This window comes from Diabrotica virgifera, chromosome 3 (genome assembly GCF_917563875.1).
Source record: "Diabrotica virgifera virgifera chromosome 3, PGI_DIABVI_V3a".
Classification (NCBI taxonomy): Eukaryota; Metazoa; Arthropoda; class Insecta; order Coleoptera; family Chrysomelidae; genus Diabrotica; species Diabrotica virgifera.
Window position 1 is genome coordinate 198,660,260 of NC_065445.1, and position 25,633 is coordinate 198,685,892.

At 35.1% G+C, this 25,633-nt stretch overlaps 1 protein-coding gene across 11 annotated transcripts in view; it reads right to left on the reverse strand.

The window, feature by feature from the left end:
- The window catches only part of LOC114338004 (F-actin-monooxygenase MICAL3), a 688,439-nt gene that overhangs the window by 345,387 nt on the left and 317,419 nt on the right, over positions 1-25,633 (reverse strand). Inside the window, exon 1 of one of the 11 annotated variants that reach the window (XM_050647142.1) lies at positions 23,451-23,520. The exons of the other annotated variants lie outside the window; for them this stretch is intronic. The gene's annotated coding sequence lies outside the window, so the exon portion shown is untranslated. Of the gene's footprint in view, positions 1-23,450; positions 23,521-25,633 lie in introns of those variants that run through there. 11 annotated transcript variants of the gene reach the window in all.

Genomic DNA, 25,633 nt, shown 5'->3' on the forward strand with positions numbered 1-25,633 from the left:
TTATAGTTACTTTCGAGTATTCGTTACAAATCGTTACTTTTGTATAAAGTAATCATTTAAAGTATTCGTTACTTTGATTACTTTTGTATTTGAGTACGGGTAATCATATCGAGAATCGCATTTCTCAGTACATATTTTGTATTAGTATTAGTAGGATACTTTGATTACTATGATTACTCTTTTATTTGAGTACCGGTAATCATATCGAGAATCGCATTTCTCAGTATTTCGTATAAGAATAAGATCCGATTATATGTAATTGTTCTGTCATTGTTGCTCCACAATATCAGTAATCTCGAGTAATCTGTTTGCATCAATTAAGTGCCAAAAACAAACCCTCGAAACTCTAGTTGACGTACCTTAGCATTAACCCTGGACACCCAGGTGCTTCGGAGGTCGGTTCTGATTGCAAATTCGTGTTCAGTGACCCCAAATATCCCGAAATAAGAAAACCTGGCCCTTAATATACTGATTTTAACATGTTTATGCATTTTTCGATGCGTTTAATGCATTTTAAAATGTAATAATGCATTTCCACCTATTTTGTATTGTAGACTTTTTTCCAGACGTCATCCTAATCCTAAATACAATGCAAAAAGTTGCAAGTCTCTATGTACCTACTATATTTAAAAATATATTTATTCCTGTGTTTTTAGTGTTAAATAAAAACAATGTCATACCTAGATACATGTAAAATTAAAGTTGATGATCATAGTCTAGAAATATTATTTATTAAGTATTAAGTATTTATTATTAAAATCTAATGTGTTGCATTTTTATTTTCAAAAGAACTAACATCTGTGAAATTCTGTGAATTATCTACCTCGACAAATCGTATTAATATCTGTTTCTGGGTGCATGCTTTGTTAAATGTTATACCTCCCTCTGTTTCAGCTAGTTCTTAGCGCCCTGTAATCCTGTGAAACTCTTCATAGCCTTCGCCCTTCATAGATAAAATTTTAGTTAACTGTACTTGATACCGAACACTAGTGGAATACCGGTCCGACTCCGACATCAACCGATATCAACCGAGTAGATACAATACTCAAAATCAAAATAAGTACTCGCTCTGATACGATTGGTATGAAGTAACGAAGTAGTCAGAGTAATCAAAGTAATCAAAGTAACGATTTACCTCTCTGTATAGTAATCGTTACGTCGTTACTTTCGGTATTCGTAAGTAACGAGTACTTTATAACGAATAGTTACTTTTTCAACATCACTAGTTCAGGGAGATTATACTAAATAATAAAGTGTATTTTAAACCATAAAATTGTGTTTTTCTTATTGAACCGGAAAACTTATTGAACAGCCTAGTATAGCAATTTTTTCAAAAACATTTGTCCCCTATGTTCGATATAAAAAAACTCTTAAAACTTTTACTTAGAATGATTGCTTTTTCTGGCAATCGTTGAGACATGCATTTAAACAAACCATCTTGTCCTTTCAACCGATGACCCCGTTGAATAGAAGCATAAATCTCTTTAAGCGCATACGGGACATTTCACTTTTCTTCTGCAAGGTCAACTCTAAATGCATTGTGAAGGATTAAAAAAGTACAAAAGATATTTTTTACACGACATTACTTGCTGAAACTTGAGCCCTGATTCGTATGTATGTATATTTTTAAATATGTAAATATTTTAAGAAGACTGGGTAAAAGTTCGGAGAAAAATGCAACTGGTTTAAAAGGTAGATGTCAAATGATTCATTCGACATCGTCTCATCCAAGGTAATGTAGATATACAAGAGGTCCAGAAAGTATCTTCATAAAGAAAACTAAAATTCTATGGTTTGTGTTAGGTCGATTTGACATAAATTACCTTGTTCATACATTGTACCTAATGGAGAACCGTCGCGTCGTAGAACTGACGTTAAGTATGAAGCCTAGTTATTATAACATTAATAAGGGAGCAAGAACCGCTAACATCGCGAAGAACACGAAATCGTCACAATAAACAAACAAGCAAAGAAGAACTAACCCGCTTAACGACTGCCCTAATTAGATGCTTTTCTAAAGCCTCGTGACTTGTGAATAAAATCATCCGTGTTCGAATTTCCTCGTGCCGGAATTTTAAATATTCTTTACCATCATTATTTATGTTATCGTTCGGTAGCGGGTAGGTACCCCTCTATGATCCTGATAGAGAGTAGACTTACTTCAGGGATTTAGCGTCCCTGTCCACGCGAGCTCTTGGTTTTTCCTCCACTTCCTACTTAAAGGAAACCAGGCCCTAACCCCAGTATTATCCTTATCCTATCCAAACCCCAAATTCCTTCCCTAATATCCCCCCCGCCCCCAACCCGTCTGGCCAGCGTGGTGGGTTATGGCCAAAACCTCAAAAAATCCAAAATGTCGGTTTCAACAGAGATACGGAAGATACCCCAGGTCGGTAGGAAGTTTATTCCACAGTCCCACACCGAAACAACGGTCTGCCTCGAGGATTCTGGGGGAGGCAAGTCGACATTGAAAAAGAAGAACAACAAACAACTGAATATAGCAACGTACAACATCCGTTCCATGGCAAAAGACGAAAAACTCTACGAACTAGAAGAGGAATTGGGGAACATGAATTGGGATATAATGGGACTATCAGAAGTTAAAAGAAGAGGTGAAGGGTATGTGGACTTACATTCAGGCAACAGACTCTATTATAAAGGCAATGAAGACTATACATACGGTGGAGTAGGTTTCTTATTCAACAAGAAGAGAAAATCACAAATTCAAATAATTGACAGCATCTCAGACAGGGTTAAAACTAAATCCAAAAACCAAATTAAAGATTAAGTTTATTATTAGAGGTTTATTAAAGATTAAGATTATTAAAGATAAAGATAAAGTTTATGCTCCAACTGAAAAAGCAACTGATGAAGAAATAAATACTTTTTACGAAGATCTTAAAAAGCTATAGACACCAACAGAGAATACAAAATAATAATAATGGGAGATTTTAACGCCAAAATTGGAAGTAAGATTGAAGACTCTGAAAGCAAGATTGGAAATTTTAGATTCGGCACAAGAAACACAAGGGGAGAAAAACTTATGGAATTTCTGGAACAAGAAAACATGTATGTTATGAATACCTTCTAAAAAAAGAAACCTAACAGAAAGTAGACATGGGTTGCATCTAACGGAACCACCAAAAATTAAATAGACTATTTTCTCTCAAACAACAAAAGAATATTTGAAGACGTAACAACAATAAACAACGTAACAACGGGTAGTGACCATCGTATAATTAGAGCAAAAATAAATATTAACATGAAAGAAGAGAGAAAAAGAATATTTAAAAAAACAACGCGGATAGATGCCTTTAAACTAAAAACAAATGAAGAGCAATTCTGAGAGATCTTAGCGGATAAGTTCGAATATGATCCTTCACATAATCAAGAACCTTCTCGAAGCCGGACTACAGGTCGCAAAAAAACAAGGACTAAAGAAGACAAAATAAGCAACGGAACCAAACAACTAATGACGGGAAGAAGACAACTACCTACTAGCGCAAAACAAACGTCATACTCAAGAATACATAGAACCTAATAAAACAATTAGAAAAGAACTAAAACGCGACATACAAAAATGGAACGAGAACTTAACAGAGCGAGTCATTGAAAACAACGGAGGCTTAAAATGTCTAAGACCCGCACTGGGCGTTCAAAAAATCATCAAAATGAAAGACGCCAATAATAAGGAAGAGAAGGACAAATATAAAATAACAAAAATAGTCGAAGACTTCTATAAAACCATATACAGCTTGCAAAGCCAGCCTAATGAATAACAAAGGAGAACGTCAAAAGAAAAATAAAAAACATGGGATCAGAAGTACTACCAAATATAAAGGGATTCGAAATAGAAAGAGCTTTAAAAGAACTAAAAAATAATAAAGCTCCAGGACACGACGGTATCATTGCCGAGCTCTTGAAAACAAGCAAAACAGTAACAATCCTCATACTAACAGAGCTATTTAATAAATGTCTCCATAACAGATCCCTAAAGACTGGAACGAAAGTCTAGTAATACTCTTACACAAAAAGGGGACAAATGTGACCTACAGAATTATATACCTGTATCGCTATATCGTTGCTCAGTCAAGAATACAAACTATTTATGAGAATTATTAACAACCGGTTGACCTACAAAATGGACAGTTACCAACCAGTGGAACAGGCTAGCTTCCGCAAAGGATATAGTATATCAGACCATCTGCTGACAATGAGAACATTGATAGAGTAGGCAAATGAATACCAACTACCCGTATTTCTTGCTTTCGTAGACTATGAAAAGGCGTTTGTTAGTATAGAGATGTGGGCCATAGAACAAGCTATTAATAATTGTAGAATAGATTCGAGATATAGACAGCTAATACATAATATATGTATATATGAAAATGCAACTATGATAGTACAACTAGACGAAAATACAAATCCCATTCCCATTAAGAGAGGCGTGAGACAAGGAGACGTAATATCGCCAAAGCTTTTCAACCTAGCCCTAGAAGACGTCTTCAAAACGACAAATTGGTCAACCTATGGCACTAATGTTAATGGCAAGAAGCTAAACCACCCCAGATTCGCTGACGACATTGTGATTATAGCGAGCTCATTCGAGGAACTGCAAATTATGATGGAGGAACTCGCAGGCAGCTCCCAATACGTCGGCCTGAAAATGAACATGAGAAAAATAAAAATAATGACAAATACGGATGACCCCAGACGTATAACTATAAATGGCAGTGAGATAGAAAAAGTCCAGGAATATATCTACCTAGGCCAAATCCTGAAACTTGACAAAGAGAACCAAATTGCGGAAATTACTAGGAGAGCAAGACTAGCATGGGCAGGATTTGAAAAACTTAGTTGGATACTTAAGAACCGCAAAATACACCAATACTTGAGGAGCAAAGTGTTCAACCAGTGCATCCTTCCTATCATGATATATGGATGTCAAACATGGACCCTAACCAAGGCAAATATATGGAAAGAGCAATGTTAGGTATACGGCTGTCAGATAAAAAGAGGAACGACTGGGTAAGATCAAAAACAAAAGTCGAGGAAATAACAACAAAAGTTGCCAAACTTAAATGGAGCTTCGCAGGCCACACTGCTAGACAAAAAGACCAACGTTGGAATGCAACAGTACAACATTGGAGACATTACCAAAGTAAACGACTGACAGGAAGACCACAGATGAGGTGGGTTGATGATATTAAAAGAGTAGCCGGAACAAATTGGAAACATGTTGCTCAGGATAGAGACCGATGGAAGGAGTTGGGAGAGACCTATGTCCAAACGTGGACGATAGAAGGCTAAGAAGAAGAAGATCATTATTTAGTTGGCTGTCCTCATTTGGTTTCTGTCCCATTTCCATATGTTTTCTCAATGATGATTAGTCTATATTCTATATGGTATCAACATAAAGAGAGCTAAGTTCAATCGTTTGAGATTCGCAGATGACATCGTCCTTATAGCCGATCGTATGGATAATGCAATAATAATGTTAGAAAAAAATTAACGCTTACTTATGAGGTCGGACTAAAGATTAACAAATAATGACTAAGCTGGTGCTAAATCGTAATATTGCTGTCGATGGAAGGGATATTGAAGGGACAAAATATCAAACGAGGAAGTGGCTGAAGCGCTTCAAAAAATAAAGAAAGGAAAAGCAGTAGGACCAGATGATATTCCTGGGGAAGTATGGAGAGCATTGGGAGAGACAGGAACAAGGTGGCTAGCAGGTCTATTTAATATAATTATGGATGTTAGACAACTGCCAGACGAATGGAGAAGCAGTATACTGGTACCTGTTTACAAAAACAAGGGAGATATACAACAATGTACAAACTACAGGGCTATAAAACTGCTTAGCCACACCATGAAAATATGGGACAGAGTAATTGATAGACGGATACGTGAAGAGACCGAAATATCCGAGAATCAATTTGGCTTTATACAGGGCAGATCAACAACAGATGCAATTTTCATTATAAGGCAGTTTATGGAAAAATACAGGACTAAAGAAACAAACGCTCATATGGTATTCATTGATCTTGAGAAAGCATATGATAGAGTTCCTCGAAAGATTCTGTGGTGGGCACTCAATAAGAAAGGAGTCCCTGTTGAATATGTAAAGATTGTGAGGGATATGTATGAGGGAGTAACGACTAGTGTTAGGACAGGTGTGGGAGAGACTGATAAATTTCATTTGAAAGTAGGATTGCACCAAGGCTCTGTGCTTAGTCTGTATTTATTCTCATTAGTTTTGGACCAGATAACAGCGAAACTACAGGGTAACATTCCATGGTGCTTAATGTATGCTGATGATGTCGTGTTAGTAGGAAATAGTGAAAGAGACTTAGAACAAAAACTGGAACAGTGGAGGTAAGCTCTGGAGGAAAAACGTTTAAAACTTAGTAGGACAAAAACAGAGTATTTGGAATGTTCATTTAAAGATGGAGTTACTACAAATAAAATGGTATCTTTGGATGGTGAACAGATTGTAAAAAGCAATATTTTTAAGTACGTGGGATCGGTATTACAGAGTAATGGAGAAATAGATGGAGATGCATGCAGTAGAATTAGGGCTGGATGGATGAAGTGGAAAGAAGCGAGTGGTGTGTTGTGTGACAGAAAAATTCCAATGAAGCTGAAGGGAAAATTCTATAAAACAGCCATAAGACCGGCTATGATGTACGGAACTGAATGTTGGGCAGTGAAAAAGAAAGAGGAACAACGAATGCATGTGGCGGAAATGAGAATGCTTATATGGATGAGTGGAGTGACAAAGAAGGATAAAATTAGAAATGAGTATATTAGGGGAAGTCTAGGTGTGGTACCAATTGATGCCAAAATGAGAGAGCATAGGTTAAGATGGTTTGGTCATGTTCAACGTCGAGACGTTAATCACCCAATACGAAGAATAGCTGAAGTGCAGATTCCTGGAAGGAGTAGGAGAGGAAGACCAAAGAAGACCTGGGGGAGACGATAAGGCAGGACATGTTGGTAAAGGAGATTGACATTGATACGACCCAAGATAGAATTGCGTGGAGAAATGCAATTAGGGAAGCCGACCCCGCATAGGGATAAGGCAAAGAGAATGATGATGATGGAAGGAATATTTAGCAGACAGCATCGTACAAGTACTTATGGACATGGAATTCGGTTGGACAGAGATAAAACCAGACATGTGAGCTCCCACGGCGCATAGGATTAGCCTGGACAGCGGTTGGTAAATTAAACTACATATGTATTTAGATCGGACTTATCTATATGCCTCAAAAGGAAATCTTAACCCGTGTGTGTTACGTGTACTCAAATATGAAGCGGAAACATTAACACTCACTCACTTAAAAAAGGTGGCAAACAAGATTCACGTGACTCAGAGGGCTATGAAGCGCCAAATGTTGGGTGTCTCTCTGAGAGACCGCAACCCAACGAAGAAATAAGTCGTAGAACAAAACCAACAGATGCTGTCGAAAAAATAGCGTCTTTAAAGTGGAACTGGATAGGACACATCACCAGATTTTCAGACGACAAGTGTTGGAGGCCACGACAAGAAGCACTACAGGGCAGAGGACGCCCGCCAATCAGATGGACTGACGATCTGAAACGTGTTATCAATAACTTGATGCAAGCCGCACAAGACAGAGACAGATGGAAAGAGCAGAGGGAGACCTATGTCCAGCAGTAGACGCGTAGGTTGACGGCAATGTGATGATTAATCGAAAAATTTGAATGTCCTTATCAACTCGTTCTTGCTACCAATACTTAAAATACACTACTTCATCTGTAATGGCAAATCGTTCCTTGCGGTCGTATTTCACTTTCTCTCCGTATGGCTTCTAACGAGAAATTGAAAACCACTGTGGACTTTAATTGTTTGCTCCCTTCCACTTTTAACAATCAAATCAACTTTTAACGATGAAAATGAAACCTCCTGCAGAGTGCGATAAAAAAAGAGATCCTAGCACGCATAAAACCTCAAAATTAAGAGGTAATAAACATCTATTAGCGTTAAGAGGTGCTACTTTGTTAAAAAGAATTATTTCCGCTAGTGATACATTAATTGTTAGACCAACGTGTACGAAACCAAGAAGCGGGACGAATCTAATGAAAGCCGAATTGCAGAGGTAATTAGGTATGCCAGAATGCGACTAATTACTTTGGTGAAACTAACGATAAGGAATTTTGGCACATGTACTATTTCCGAGGTTATGAGAATACATAAATGCTGCATTCTTGGATGACGACGGAAGGTAAGATTGATGTACTGCACCAAGAATGATGCATCTACTTTTTTCAATGGAAACAATGACGGATATATAGTACGGGAGGTAGCGCTAGATTCGAACAAGTCATTTCAACCGACTGAAAATTCTAAAAATATCAGTTTTCCTCTTAAGGCACGTATCCATTACGTTGGTGATCCGTGTAACTGCTCCACATAGTGGATACGTTGGGGCTCCCGGAGCAGCGCTCCCGCTCGGCGATCCAATCGGTGGCGGTTTATATGTAGAGGAGCGCATACCGTATCCAGATTAATTCCAGAAGATAGAAGAAAGGAAACAACAAAACAACTCAAGCAATCCAGTTACCCCCAAAAAAGGGACTCAAGGATAACAACAGTAGCATTATGTAAAAGGCTAATCAGAAAAATTAAAAAGGATAGGTGTTAAGTACAATATAAAAACATTTTAAACAACCAACACTCTCAGATCCATCCTGTCCAAAACCAAACCGAACGATACACATGAGAGGTCAAAGAACTGTATCTACAAAATACCATGTGAATGCAACAATTCCTACGTGGGAGAAACTGTAAGATCTTTAAGTGTAAGGATCAACGAGCATGAAACAGGGAATTCGACAGATCACAGATATGCAAACGTGCCTGGGACAATGAACACAGGCCACGATGGAAAGATGCATCATTAGTCATGACATACATGAAAAAGAGAAAAAACAAAGGAGCAGCCCTCATCCGACTTAACGAAGAAAAATGTGTAGCGAATCCATGAGCAGAATGCAGCAGACTTTGGTTGCCAATACTTGATGAAGAAGAAGTGAACAACAAAAACATTCCAATAATAGAGCACAGGGAAACGTAAAGCACATATCACCATCATACACTACATACATGGGTCATTCTTAATAAATTGGCAGATTTTACCACTAAGTTTTAAAATAATTAAAATTCATTAAATTTTTTTCGTAACTTCATTAAGCTATAGTCACTTGTTAAAGAAAGGCTAGAGGTCAAGTTAAATGAACTATTTTAAATGGGAAATAAGCCACAATTTTACCAAAAAAATGAATTTATTAACGTTTCGACGCCCAAGTCGGGTGTCGTTGTCAAAATACAAAATAATACTAAATAAACAAAAATGTTGTTGCTTAGTAAAAAATTCTTTTAATAATTTATTTAATCTGACCCATTTATATCGGCAATTCAGGCATGTATTATACTTTTTAAAGTAGAAGACTTTAAAATGATATTGCCAATATTGATGAGTTGCGTTTCCTGGGACGACTTTACTAATAGATAGTTCATTATTAAAAAATGATTATCCTTTATCGTTTATAAATAAGGAATTGTCAAGATTGGATCGAATGGAACAGAACAACGTAGAACGGGATCCTATAACATCCACAAGAAATAATACGAGGAAAATATCAATACCATATATAAAAGGACTATCCGAGAAACTTAAAACAATAGGAAATAAATTCAATATTTCAACAACATTCAAAACAACAAACAATTGAGATCTATTCTATCTAAAACTAAACCTAACAATGAACAAGAAAAAAGAAAGAATTGTGTTTATAAAATACCTTGTGAATGCGAACAATTTTATTTAGGTGAAACATCAAGACCATTAGACGTTAGAATAAGTGAACATCAGTCTTATATTAAAAATAGAGAATTTTATAGATCTCAAATATGTCAACACGCATGGGATAATGAACATAGAGTTCATTGGAGAGATTCAAGTATAGTCCTGAAAGAAACAGATAGTAAAAAGAGAAAAATCAAAGAAGCGGCTCTAATTATGCTAAATGAAAACAATTGTGTCGCAAATTCCTCGGTAGAATGCAGTAGGATGTGGTTACCCATACTAAAAGAGGAAGTCAATAGAAAGAAAATACCACGATTAGTAAGTCATTAACATATCGGGTTAGTACATATTTTATATTTTAGTTTTATTTATATAATATCTGTGTATTATTAATATTATTTATAATTTAAAATAGCATACATACATTAAAGTCAGAATTTGGTATTAGGTTTGAGAGTAAACTAAATGTAAGCCCAAATACTTACGATGTCGGGATAGTATCACGAGGTTTTTTCCTGGTTTTCCCTCGTGATTTACTATGGAATCTCTAGCTCGAGAATTTGACTGCCATCGTTGCATTTGTTGTCTTTTTAAAGACAGATCACATGCTATGATTTTTTGTGGCGGATATTCTTGAGTTGGGGTTGATTTCATGTAATCGAATGAACTATCTTTTAGTAAAGTCGTCCCAGGAAACGCAACTCATCAATATTGGCAATATCATTTTAAAGTCTTCTACTTTAAAAAGTATAATACATGCCTGAATTGCCGATATAAATGAGTCAGATTAAATAAATTATTAGAAGAATTTTTTACTAAGCAACAACATTTTTGTTTATTTAGTATTATTTTGTATTTTGACAACGACACCCGACTTGGGCGTCGAAACGTTAATAAATTCATTTTTTTGATAAAATTGTGGCTTATTTTCCATTTAAAATAGTTCATCATAAAAATGCCACAAGGAAATAGCTTCAGAACAACGTCAAGTTAAATATAAAGTATTTTTCCCGTAAGTTAAAAAAAATTGTATAGTCCACGGTAGTGATGTTGATTATAGTTACTTTCGAGTAATCGTTACAAATAGTTACTTTTGTATAAAGTAATCATTTACAGTATTCGTTACTTTGGTTACTATGACTACTTTTGTTACTTTTGTATTTGAGTACCGGTAATCATATCGAGAATCGTATTTCTCAGTAGGTAGGTTTTATTTTTATTTTCATTCTGTGAATTTGTGAATTATCTATTATCTAATCTACATCGGCAAATCGCGTAGATCTAGATAAAATATGGGGTTCTCGCATTCGATTTTTGTTAATGACATACATTACATATTTTACGTATACCATTATACCTCCCTCTGACCCCTCTATTTCATCTTATATCTTCTCCTCACCATCACACCCTTAAAACGCTTCATACCGATAAAGATATTCGATAACACTCGTAAAATACCGGTCCCGTCCGTTGCTCGCTGTGATACGATTGGTAGAAAGTATCGAAGTAATCAGAGTAATCAAAGTATGTAGATGCAATAGGTATTACTCGCTCTGATACGATTGGTTTGAAGTAACGAAGTAATCAGAGTAATCAAAGTAATCAAAGTAGATACAATAGTCTTTACTCGCTCTGATACGATTGGTACGAAGTAATCAGAGTAATCAAACGACTTGCCTCTCTGTATAGTAATCGTTATTTTCGGTATTCGTAAGTAACGAGTACTTTGTAACGAATAGATACTTTTTCAACATCTCTAGTCCACGGACATGATGATGTGACCATTGATTTGACAAAGTATTTTTATTTATATATTTAGTTAAAAATGAATAACCATTTTCAAATACCAAATCCAAATATCCAAATTTTGGATCCAATTTGAAATCCATTATCCAAATACAATAATTGACTAAAGCACTATAATAACCCTTAAACATCCTCCTTAACCTTGTATTCAGTCGATAATCTCTGTCTGTAAGTCCTTTATTTGATTTACGTTTGATATGTTATTCTGAAATATTGATTAAATTGGCGTATGTGACGAATCTGATAAATTGTTTTGTCTGTGGATATACCCTGAAGCTTTCAAACGCGAATCTTCACCTTTCTGTCCGATTGTGGGACTGTGCATGTGATCGACAAGCATAGGCGTAGATTCGATATCAAACAAAAGTACAACTAGTTTTAAAAGGGATTTAGCACTGTTTGGCACGATCTCCTAAAAATAAAAATAATAATAGGAAAAGCTGATGAATATCCACAGTAATAGTAAAATGGTAATCCAGCCATCTTACGGCTTCGAAGAAATTTTCTTTTGTTCAATCTAGTCTATTTCAATTTAATTTATGAACAGCAATACCTAGTTTGCTGACCAAATGAGTTGAATTGACGTCTGACGTGTATAATATCTTTGAATACTGTATGGAAGAAGTATAACTTTTAACAATACCTATATGGACTTTTTCCATGCGTCAAAAACCCCGGCGTTTGTTTTGGTTGGATCGGAGAGAGCAGCATATGTGCCTCCTGATGAGAGACTAATAAGTTTCGAAACCGGTAGAGGTGCTATTTTCGTTTTGCAACGAAATTGAAAATGGTTATTCATTTTTGATTTACATGTTTACTCTGATTGGAGTACGAAGGGAACCATTCTCGGTGGAACTTTACCGCGCTGAGCAGATGGGACGTGAATTATAAATTGTAAAATTCTCTCATCTTCCTTAGTCTCAGCATCCGTTATGGCTTGCAAATTGTAGAAGCCTCGGAGGTGTAACCAGAGAAGGTTCCCATTGTTTTCAGTCTGGTGGGATGTAGAGTAACATTATGTTGTTTTATATGCCATTAGCTTGAAAACTTAGTCTTTTTAAAAATTTAGATTTATAATAATAAAAAGTAGTTGTGACCAACTTTCTTCCTATTTGAGAACAACCCATATGCAACACACAATACATAAAACTAACTTAAATTAAAAAACTAATTATTACGAACACGTAAACACCTAATCACATAACACACAGAATTATTGCACAAATAAATATACAAAAGAATCGGAATTTGATGTGTCACAGAGCATAAAAACATCCACCCGTTGGCTGTTTAGTACAACCATCATAAGCAGAGTGCAATCATTTTTTGACAGGAGTGTGACATAACCTCAACCATAACAACAATTTGGCGCTTGTGGTTGCACCTTATTAACGAATTATTATTTTTAACGAAACGATAATAATATACATGATTGTTTTAATGTTGCTTTCTTCACATTCATTTTGCTTCCAATGTTCTTTAAGATGTCTTTATGGTGCTATATGGTTAGAGTTGAAACATTGAATTTATCACATGAAACTGAATGACTCTGTAAGTGTGCACTAAAAATCCGACGACGTCGTTTCTGCATTATAAATAGATCTTCTCTGAATGTGTGGAATTCGAGAGGAAAATACTGAACGGGCTGGTCTGGCTGCTACGCACAGGTAGGATTAGGTAGTTTGTCTTCGAGGCTACTGACCGAGGAAAAATTACGAAATATTAGACAGTTGCGAATAAAAGCGTTAAAACTTAATGTAGGTCAGCTGTGGAATTTCTGCAGGTCGGTTCTAAAATAGTTTTTGAGATCTCTATTCGCACGTACTAATTGCGTAGTAATTAATTGTTGAACTCGGCCGATAGTAGAGATTAGGTTTTCATTAACAAACACAACATAACTTTTTCGTGCTATTGGCGCATTAGAAAGTGCTCAAACATATCAGATATGGTATTGGTATTGGACGTTTGTGGACAACGTAAAATACGAGATTATAATTCTTTATCCTGATATAATTTTGCAGCTGAAGTCATCGTCAATATTGGAAAGATGAGTCTAGACCACGGCATTTAGAAAAACACGATTTTTAAATACAACACGTATCGACTTGCAACTTTTTGCATTGTGTTCGAGATGCCGTCAGGAAAAAAGTCTACAATATAAAAATGGGTCGAAATGCATACTTGAATTTACAGTGCATAAAATGTCTAAAAATGAATTTTGCCAAAACAAAAACAATGACAAACACACAAGATAATAGAAACGTAATACTAAACGACATCACAATAGAAGCGGTTAATGATTATATGGGTGATTCCATTTCAAATCACTCAAATTTTGGAGCAAAAAAAATTTTGGATCTCCGATTTGTCTGAAAATTGGTATAAAGCTTCTGCGGGACGTAAAAATAAGATATTTAAGGTCAAAAAATCTTCTTCTTCTTTCTCAAAATTTTATTTTATGCGATTTTACAGTGATTTGGTGTTTATGTAAACAAATTTCCATTTTTTATCGTAAAGTATCAATGGAAAACATAATATTTTAATAGAAGGGACTCAAAAATGCCATATATGGCATTATAACAAGTTAATTTGATTCAAAACAAGTTTTTGGTCAAATATTATTGTGTAGAAAACGTTAAAATACCGTTACATTTTTCTCCATTCCCAAAATACATCATAATCGATTTGGCTGAAAATTTGCCCACAGATAGCCAAAACATAATACTTTAAGTGGTGAGAAGGATTTGAATTATATTACAATACCAAAAAAGTTACATGCAATATCATAGTCAAAAATATAGGCGTCTACTGTAAGTACAATTAACTCGAAAATATCGACCTCACGACAAAAATTGTTAAAAAGAAATTGTAATATGTAATGGTAAATACCATTTACTTGGAACAATTTCAGTTCCTACCATTTTTGTCGAAAAGTTAAAAATGGCGGAGATATTGAGCAAATCAGGTTCTCCTTTAAAATCAAAATGGCGGCTAATGTAACGGAGGAATTCATTCGTGATTTTAAATTTAGGCTACTATTGACTCCCCTAAAGATTAGAAAAATTAAATTTTGGGCAACTCGGCATGCAAGGTCAAATGCTATCCCGACTGGACTAATATACTTTTGAGTCTTATATTACTGCATGTAACTTTTTTGGTATTGTAATATAATTCAAATCCTTCTAACCACTTAAAGTCCTATGTTTTGGCTATCTGTGGGTAAATTTTCAGTCAAATCGATGATGACGTATTTTGGGAATAGAGGAAAATGTAAAAAACGGTATTTTAACGTTTTCTACACTATAAAATTTGATCAAAAACTTGATTTGAATCAAAATAACTTGTTATAATGCCATATAATGACATTTTTGAGTCCCTTCTATTAAAATATTATGTTTTCCATTGATACTTTATGATAGAAAATGAAAATTTGTTTAAATAAACACCAAATCACTGTAAAATCGCATAAAATAACATTTTGAGAAAAAAGAAGAAGATTTTTGACCTTAAATATCTTATTTTTACGTCCCGCTGAAGCTATATTCCAATTTTCAAGCAAATCGAAGATCCAAAATTTTTGCCTGAGTGATTTGACATGGAATGTACCATATATATTTGGGACAGATGATAAAAATAAATAAGGAAAACCAAACAGCGGAGGTAAAAAGAAGGGCCAGATTAGCCTGGGAAGGATTTGTGAAATTAAAATGGGTCCTAAAGAATAAAAAAATACAACAATACTTAAAAACAAGAGTGTTTGACCAGTGCATACTCCCAATTCTCACATACGCATGCCAAACATGGACCTTAGCCAAGTCAAGCATGGATAAAATAATGAAGACACAAAGAGCCATGGAGAGAGCAATGTTAGGAGTAAAATTGACAGAAAAAAAGCAAAACAACTGGGTAAGAAATGAAACAAAAGTCAAAGACGCAGGACAACATATAGCCAGGCTAAAATGGAGCTTCGCAGGTCATACCGCTAGACAAACGGACAATAGGTGGAATACCACGATACAACAATGGAGACCATGGACAGGAAAGAGAGCAAGAGGACGACCCCAGATGAGATGGGGAGACGACATTAAAAATATAGGAGGAACGCACTGGAAACAGAAAGCACTAAACAGAAGCGAATGGAGGAAACTGGGGGAAGCCTATGTTCAAAATTGGACGAATTAAAGGGCAAAAGAAGAAAATGTACCCAAAAGTGCATAAACATGTCAAAATCAGTATATTAAGGGCCAGATTTTGCTACTCGGTGGTTTTTGGGGTCGCTGAACATGAACACTCCATCAGATCCGACCCCTGAAGCAGTTGATGCCAATAGTTATTGCTAATGCATGTCATTTAGAATTTCGAGGGTTTTCGGCACTAAATGGGTGCAAATAGATTACTCGGGAATTTTTGGGGTCGCTGAACATGAATACGCCATCAGAACGGACTCTCGGAACACCTGGTATCCAGGTTCACTGCTAAGGTACGTCATCTTCTGGAGTTTCGAGGGATTTCGGCACTAAATTGATGCAAACAGATTACTCGGCGATTTTTGGGATCGCTGAACACGGATATGCCATCAGAACCGACCCCGGAGCTACTGGTACGCAGGGTTATAGCTAAAGCACGTCATCCATCATCTTCTGATGCCACACAGATAACAGATTACTGGGGGGTCTTTGCTATTTTTTCTATACTCCCGAGTACGATATTTGCATCAATTCAGTATCGAAAAGCCTCGAAATTCCAGAAGATGACGTATCTTAGCAGTCATCCTGGGCACTAGGTGCTCCGAGGATCAGTTCTGATGTCATATTCGTATTTAGCGACCCCAAACGCCTTAGCAATCTGTTTGCATCCATTTAGTGCCAAAAACCCTCGAAACTCTAGATGACGTACCTCAGCAGTGACCCTGGACATCAGGTGCTCCGGGGGTCGGTTCAGATGACGTGTTCGTATTTAGCAATCCCAAAATCTCCGAGTAAAAGGTTTGCATCAATTTAGTACCGAAAGCCCTCGAAACTCCAGATGACGTGCCATAGCCGCAACCCTGGGCACCAGGTGCTCCGGGGTCCGGAGTACCTGGTGCCGACCCCAAAAACCGTCGAGTAACTAAATCTACCCGTAATATACTGATTTTGACATGTTTATGCATTTTAGAGTGCATCTTATGCACTGTAGAAAGAATATCTCGAAATAAATAATCACCGACAGGGCGAAGAAGCATCAGGCGACCTATAAAAGCTTACTTAGCAGTACTTGTTTTTGGAAGTGAGATCACTATATCACATCATGAGATGACACTTCTTGTCATCTCACGGTGTGATATAGCGGAATGGGACGTTTCATCGCCGCCGTTTCGATGCCGCCGGTTCATCGCCAGTCCATTTCATCGCCGGCCGTTTCATCGCCAGTTAGTCAGTTGATCTTGTATTATGGGAGATGACACGACACGACGTTAAATTCAGTTTAAAACTTATGGCAAATAAATAGATAAAAAATATTATTATATTAATTTACTTTCTATTTCTACTTCCCCCTAAATTTGATACTAAACAGTATTAAATTTGTAGTGTTAAATTATATTTTATATTATAAAAGTTTAAAAGTCTATTAAAAGATTAAGTATGGCAACGGGAATGGTCATATCTCGCATTTCCTAGAATTCCTAATTAATACTAAAAATAAATAATAAATGTAACTGTCGAAGATTGGTCGAAAATTCGGAAATATATGAGTTAGCGATTAACTGACTGGTGATGAACCGGCGGCATCGAAACGGCCGGCGATGAATCGGCCGGCGATGAACTGGCGGCATCGAAACGGCGGCGATGAAACGTCCTAGACCCGTGATATAACATGATCAATCCATATTATTTTTTTTAAAGGATAACGTTAGAAGATCTCATTATTTTATGTTGCATCATCGTCTAGGGTGTTTGATACTTTGTCATCTCACAATGAAAATTTTAAATTGTACCTTCTTCCAATTGAACATCATACTATACACTAATATTTTTTACTTTCTAATTCGAATTCCTTTATTCTTCATCGTTGGCTATTTTATCGGTGTCTGGTGTTTCAATCTATTCATATTTTTACCACCATTACTCAACATCGCTTAACTTCACTGTACTAACATCACTGTAATCATTCGCTCAACTGTTATCTCTATCTCTGTCTATTGTACCAACGTCAATATTGCATGTTTTTCTTTCCATTTTTGAGGTCTTCCTCTCTTTCTTCTTCCTAGGAACCCATTCTGTGATATTGTCTATCCAATGGTTTAATCTACTCTTCTGTTTCCGTACCAGGCTACTCTTTTTTCTTTTGTATAATGGATTATATCGAAGTTATTCATAATATGTTTCTTAATCTCTGCGGAATTTATTCTGTCTGATGACTATACGATTTCTCCTTCTCCCAACTGTGATTCTGCTTTTCTCTTGTTCTTAAGTATTTTTTACTGCTTTTTTAACTTCTGGCATATATATTTCTATTCGGTCTTCTACATGGTTTTCACAATCATTTTATGAGCAGAAGTAGGGACCGAAGCAACTGAGAAACAAAAAACCCCAGGATAGATGATTTACCAGAGGCGATTCTAAAAGCAATGAGAGATATTGGCATGTATGTAATACTTGATATGTGCAATATGATATGGAGCAAAGGTGAATGGCTTGATGAGTTGTGGGAATCAACCTTTATTCCTATTCATAAAAAAGAATCGCTAACTGTATTCAGCAATTACAAAACTATTGCCCTAATTCCGTATGCAATCAAAATCCTGCTACATATAATCAACGAACGACTAAAGAACCTTTCTACTTCTAGAGCTAGCCGAAAAACTAAGCAGATTCTCACCAGGAAGACGAACACGTCAGCAGATATTGAACACCAAACAGATAATAGAAAAAGTGAGCACAATATCCCAATGCTGCTCTGCTTCATAGATTTCACAAAGGCTTTAGATACAGTAAAATGGAAGCCCCTCTACATGGAACATGCATTCCTCAAGCGTTAATCCATTTGCATGTTACTGCTTCGATCCTACAGGTGAATACGACATATAAAATATACGAAAATCTTACAACGTAGGAATAAGTCAAGGTGTACACAGTTGTAATCAACGAACTGTCAATATGGATGGAATAGGCATGAAGAAAATTAATGCCGCCAACATACAAGAGAGAGGTCATGAGAGAGACAGAAAAGGATCAGGTAAAATTTGACAGGCCATGTAATTTGAGTTGCCTACATCAACTTAAATCGGGGAAATGGACCTCATATTTTTTTAACTTTATTAACCTAACTTAATTTTTAAATACTTATCAGCCCTGATACCAAGTTAAAAAAATATGAGGTCCATTTCCCCGATTTAAGTTGATATAGGCAACTCAAATTACAAGGCCTGTCAAATTTTACCTGATCCTTTTCTGTCTCTCTCAGGACCTCTCTCTTGTATGTTGGCGTCAATCTCGCTTCACTATTTGAATGGGACGGGGCCATTCCATCCGTATTGACAGTTCATTGGTTGTAATACATTATAATCATCAACAATTTGAAGGATACATAGGAAAAATGGGAGGATAAATGGAAAAAAATTAACAACATACTCTTTCTGGTAGGACATCGAACCGAGATCATAAACCTCTTCGCAATGAAAAATTATCTTTGAATTGTCCTTAAATTTTATTTTGTTCAACTTTGTGTAAAGTTAATTCGATAAACCGATCATACTTTCTGTTAATTTTTTGTACGTAATTTTTGTCTAAACATCCTGTAGAATATTAATAAATAAAACACCTCTTAAGAGCTTATAATTGATACGCTTTTTCAAAAAAATCTTGACACCGCATGCAAGTCGCTCATATTTTATACATGGTCACACTCCCCTTTTGCGCTTTATTTTTTGATCGTGCCTAAATGGGTGTTACGAGCTGTCATGTATTGTAACATGTTCGCCAGCGACATCTACATTAAATAAAACACATATCTGGCTCACGCAACATATAATATCAAAGTTTGATTGCTTGGAGGTGTACCCGATCGAAGGAAAATATGTCGCCTGATTACATTTCCCTTCCCTGTCAGTTTGGAACTTGAGTTCCGATAAAATATTTATGACGAGGAATTGTAAATCTGATTTATTATTTACTATATTTTTGATTCATTTCAGATTCCCATGGTTCAATTAAAAAGAGGTTTAAAGCAATTATTGGTTTCGGTTTAAGGGCGTAGGCGCAAAATTTCGTGCCAATGTGTTTTAAATGCATTATTTTTTTTTCGAATCCTGAGAAAACTCGAATAAGTATTTTACTGAGAAAACTCAGAATGAAAGATTACATTATTACGGAGGGCCGAATGTCCCTTAGAATAACAAAAAAGTTTCTGTTGAATAAAATATTTTTTCTACGACCGTTTAATAACATGCTCATTATTCGCTATTTTTTCATAGATAATAGCATCCATTACTGTACCCGTGAGTAATAATTCATTACTCACGGGCTGAAGTTACTCACGGGTCATTACTCACGGGCTGAAGTTAGATTCAAGTGACGCATGCCACTTTTAATATTAATCGTATATAAACTGCAAATAAAATTACTTAAAGTTGTTTATTTAATACAATAATTATTGTAATTTATATCAATAATTATTTGTCGGTCTTGACGGTCCAGTTAGCTGGGGCGCAGTTGATCGACAAGTTTAGTGGATTTGCGATTTGCGGTCGCTGGTTCGAGCCTCAGCTAGGTCATGAAATTTATAAAAGGCCAACGCCGTAGTATAAAACTCGATAGAGTCTACGGCTTGATCTGGATAAACTGGCGTCGGATCGGCCTATGGAGGAGCGGTACGGCAAGAGATAAGGGCTTGCGGTTTGGTGATACTTCTTCATAGATCCCTACCGAAGGGCGTTGACGCCTAAGAACGGTGTATACATATACATATATATCAATAATTAACTTCGTAAAATTTTTAAACGAATTTTAACTGTAACAATGTCAGTATATTTTTTACGTTTATATCTTGTTTACTAAAAATTTTGACGTTTATCATTTATTTTAGTGACAGTGATATTAGCTCATTTTGTTTATGTTAATTGGAATTTATAACTAATATTGAGTTTATTTTTCAAGTTATGTTGTGTTAATTATGTTATAATATATTACGTATAGTTATATTATTATATTATATACAGGGTGGTGAAACGGAAAACGGGCCATAGGAAACTCAATGTAAAATTTTAATCTGTTGAATTCCTGCTTCCCTAATTATGTTACATCAAAAGTCATGAGAATGTATTTGTAGAGGATTGAAATCTGTATTAAAAACAGAAGTTACAATTGTTCTACGATTTAAACACATTCCAAAAATTTTGAAGAATATAATGTATTTACCACAGTAGGTATGTGTGGGCATGTTAGGCCACACGTTACTATCTAACTGACAGTAAGCACACTATTGACTGAAGAAAATATCTTTATTATTAATACTTTCTCCTTAACTGGGGGTATCTGATCAACTTTATTGTGTTTTAAACAATAAATGATAAAATAAATAAAGAAATTGGCAGTTCAAATTGTTAATATAATAAATTCATTGTCACTGAATGCAATCTTATACACATTATTGCACTGTGTGTGGCGTAACTTTGGCGTATTTCTCTGAAAATTGTATTATATTTTTACAAAATTTTGAATAATTATTGTTCGTAGAACAATATTAACAGCTGTTTTCAATACAGATTTCAATTCTCTATAAATAGTTTCTTATGACTTTTGATGTAAAATAATTAGGGAAGCAGGAATTCAACAGTTTAGAATTGTACATTGAGTTTCCTATGGCCCGTGTTCCAAATCACCACCCGGTATAGTTAAATGTAAATATAAATTATAACTATTGAAATACGTCCACCGACAACAGCCACTTCCTATTTATTAGATTAATTGACAGTAGGTACAAATTTAAGCTTATCATTTTTCGGAAACGGATAGAACTTATATTGACTATTTCTAGTTGTATTTTTACAATAAATAATAATTTGGAAATAGTAGGCAACCAATTATTCAGCCACGTACTAGGGGTAAATAGCATTTAGGTATTCTTGTAAATTATTATAATTTAAATTTCGAGTAGTTGATAATTAAATCTTTTACTAATTAAAATAAAAAGCGGGCGTAGAAAAAGTATAGTATTCTACTCACATGTAATGTCTATTACTCACTCTGATGAATTACGACACTCGCCTACGGCTCGTGTCGCAAACTTCATCATCGTGAGTAATAGCCATCATTACATGCTCGTTGAATAATATTGGGACCGTGCAAGTTCGGCAAAGCGACCCCTATTTCTACGCTCTGTACTTTTATTCGCACTTTTAATTATATTGGCCAATTATATTAGTCCTGGTTACTGGATAATTGTCAAGGCCATAGTCCAAAAAAATAGTAAGAAGAAAAAATAAGATTCAGGTTATGTTATGAAAACGTGAACAATTGTATGTAGTAAATAAATTTACCTTTATATAATAATTGCATATCATATCAATATTGTGGAGCAATATATAATTTTTTTGCTTCAATGACAGAAGGTATGAAATATACGTCAATTTGACAATTTCAATTGACAATATGAATTATTTAAGATAGTTGCAATATTTCTCCGCGACTCGCGCACGGTCGTTTCTCGTTTCCCTTCCAAGTACTTGCACCCCGCGAATACTATAAAATTAAAAATCACACTAAATTTTCTCTTTTTTTTTTCACCCCTGTAACTTATTAAAATAAACATCATAAAAGTTTTCAGGAACTTTCGGCCCTCGGTAATAATGCAATCTTTCATTCTGCGTTTAAATTTTTCAAAAATTTTTATTAGTTTTCTCTTTCTTAGGATTCGAAAAAAAAATGAATGCATTTAAAACACATTTGCGCGAAACTTTTGCGTCTTCACTCTTAATCAATAGGATTATAAAAAACAACAAAAATTACTTAATCTCACATCGCACATCCCGTTCAAAAATGCATTAATTCAAAAATTTTAATCTTTGTGGTTATCTGTCATTGTAGTTATTGTGCATTTTTGAGATAGGTACAATAATTGTTAAGAATTATTAACAATTTTATATTCGCCATTTTTTTATTTATTTTTATTTTATTTATTATATTTTAAAAAAGGGAAGGGAAGAAGTGATAGATTATTCTGTCACAAATTGAGCGATGAATTCAAAAATGATTTTATTTTGAAATATATCAGTGGCGTATTATTTTTTTCTTTAAAAACTTCAGACCCTAAAAACATCCCGTATTTCGGAAATGCATTTGCTGACATACGTTTATAGAACAAACTGGCATTATTTTCCCTTAAAATCTGTCATCCTTATTTAGATGTATATAAAAATCGACGGATCTCGGGATTTTTTTTATAATTTTTTAAAACAAGGACAGAAACAATATTGTTCAATAAGTGAGTTTCACTCTGTAGAATTTTTTTAACGAAGTTAAGACAAGAATACTTTTCGACACCTTGTGAGTTACTTTGTTATGTTTTTATTTTATCAATAGTTTCGTTTGTTTTTTTTTTTGTTTTTCTTTGTGAAATCTATGGAGACACACGAGATTACGACACCCATTACCTCCCTCCGGGGGGTCAACGTAGAGGAGAGAGTTTTCAAGTCTATTACTAGCATATTATGAACATTATTTACATATGAATAATTTGTAATTTCCTTTTACACATTTTTTATGATTATACGAGTAGTGTAGCATGTTATGATCCGTGTAATAATGATTAAAACATGTAGGTACTTACAGTAAAAATATCATACAACCTCCACCGTGGTACTACACGTACACGACAAATACTAGCAACTTGATTTACAAAAGTTAATAATTTCGACTACGAATATCAATGACTCAATCTTTATAAAATTTCAAAATAAACAACACATTAACAATTTAAATAGATATTACTATCAAACAGTCATCAATAAAAGATTAGTAAACACTAACAAATTATCGGTATCTCCTGATTTAATGAGATTAATTTGAAGACCATATTAGAAATTAATTTATAATGTATGCCCAAACTTGATTAACACATGCGTCTTTTGTAGGTATTGTTTGTAAGTAAATTCCTTATTTTAAATCACTGTTGAACAAAGGAAATCTAAACAATTGACTTAATATTGTTCTGAAGCAATTTTTTGTGGTATTTTAATTTATAATAAGCCATAATTTTACTTTGAAATTTAGTTTCTTTGGTACTTCGATTTCCACTTCTGAAATCGTTATCAAAATACAAAACATTAATGAATTAATCTTTTGTATTTTGATAACGATTTCCGAAGTGAAAATCGAAAAGTCAAATCAACTTAATTTCAAAGTAAATTGTGGCTTATTCCCAACTAAAATAGTAAATAGAAAATTGATTATCTCATTATCTTTAATTTTGAAAGGAATTTTTATTTCCAATTTATTTTCAAGTGTTATTTTTATTACAGTTTGAAGAATATGTTCTTCTTCTACAGTGGCTATCCTGTAGTAGATATTGGCTACCGGCATGACTATTCTAACTTTATTGCGTGCTGTTCTAAAAAGCTCTGTTAAGTTGTACCAATTTACTATGCCTTCATGGGCCTGTCTTACTGTGCATTGTGCATCTTACCTTGCAGAATGATGTAGAGAAGTCTGTATCGATGTTCGTTAAGCATTACGTGGCCCATATATTTCAAAAAAGCCTAAAGGAGCAATTCCATTGAGGCAACACTGAACGACATGAAGCAAGATACACGTATTCACTTGTCGCCTGCTTCAAGGTTTGCGACTTTAAGCCACAAATTTTAAAAGATCGCATGCCTCATTTGTCTCCCTAGAAAGCATGCGTCTTATCGCATGAGCTTGTAGCATGCGTCTAGACATGATTCCATTCAGGCGACTTCAGTTTAGTATGCTATGTCTTTGCAAGCAGTCGCGGCAGCATCATAAAACAATTTCCCTTTTTTACTAGAAGATGAACCGCTCTTTAATTTTAGTGTTTTCCTCTCACGTTGAAATTCACAACCTAAATTATGGATTTTATTTTTTATATCACTTACAGTACATTCATATTTATCTGATAACTGCTTCAACTTATCAATTTTTATCTTGTCTTTATAAAAACTAATTTTCTTATTCCATAACTCTGGTTAGTTATGGGAGTCTTCAATAAATAACATTGGTTTTTCAATAGTCCACTCCATGTCGCACAATAAAGCCGCACCGATCCGTTGACTGCTGGATGGCGCTACACTGTTCAACACGTTGAAATTTGCCGAACGGTAATGATTGCGTCCCAGCAAAAACAGTCAACAAGTGGCATTCGGGAAGGCGACTTGATTCGTGTCGCTTTCAGTCTCTTGAATGGAAAGACTTTGTGTAGCATGCGACAATGACGCATGCCTTATGTTGCCTCAATGGAATTGTGCCTTAAGTAAGTTAAAAATTCAAGAGGTAATACTAATGGGTGACTGTAACGCCAAAAGAGTCGATATGTTGATGTAAAAGTTTCTTAAAAATACCTTTCACATTTGAAGAGTACAGAGGAAAAACAAAGAATGTCACTTTTGCATGAATTTTGGCTTTTCTCGCCATGTGGTAGCGAAAACTGAGTACTATCGACTAGACTATCGATTCAGAACAATAAGCCGAAAGATCAGTCTATATAATTTTTTTAAAAATTTGTATCCAGGCGAAGGACCAGGATTGTCCGCACGCCACTGGATAAAAATAAGGAATGTTTAGCAGTTTTTTGGTGCATCTCTCTTCGGTTTGAATGTTCTTACACAAAGATGCCTAGACGTTAATCAAGAAGTTCATGCATGTTTTATCGATTTTGAAAAAGCGTTTGACAGACTCCGCCACGATAGGCTACGAGACATTCTTAAAAGAAAAGACATAGATAATAAAGATCTGCGAATAATTCTCAACTTATATTGGAATCAGAAAGCTAACATC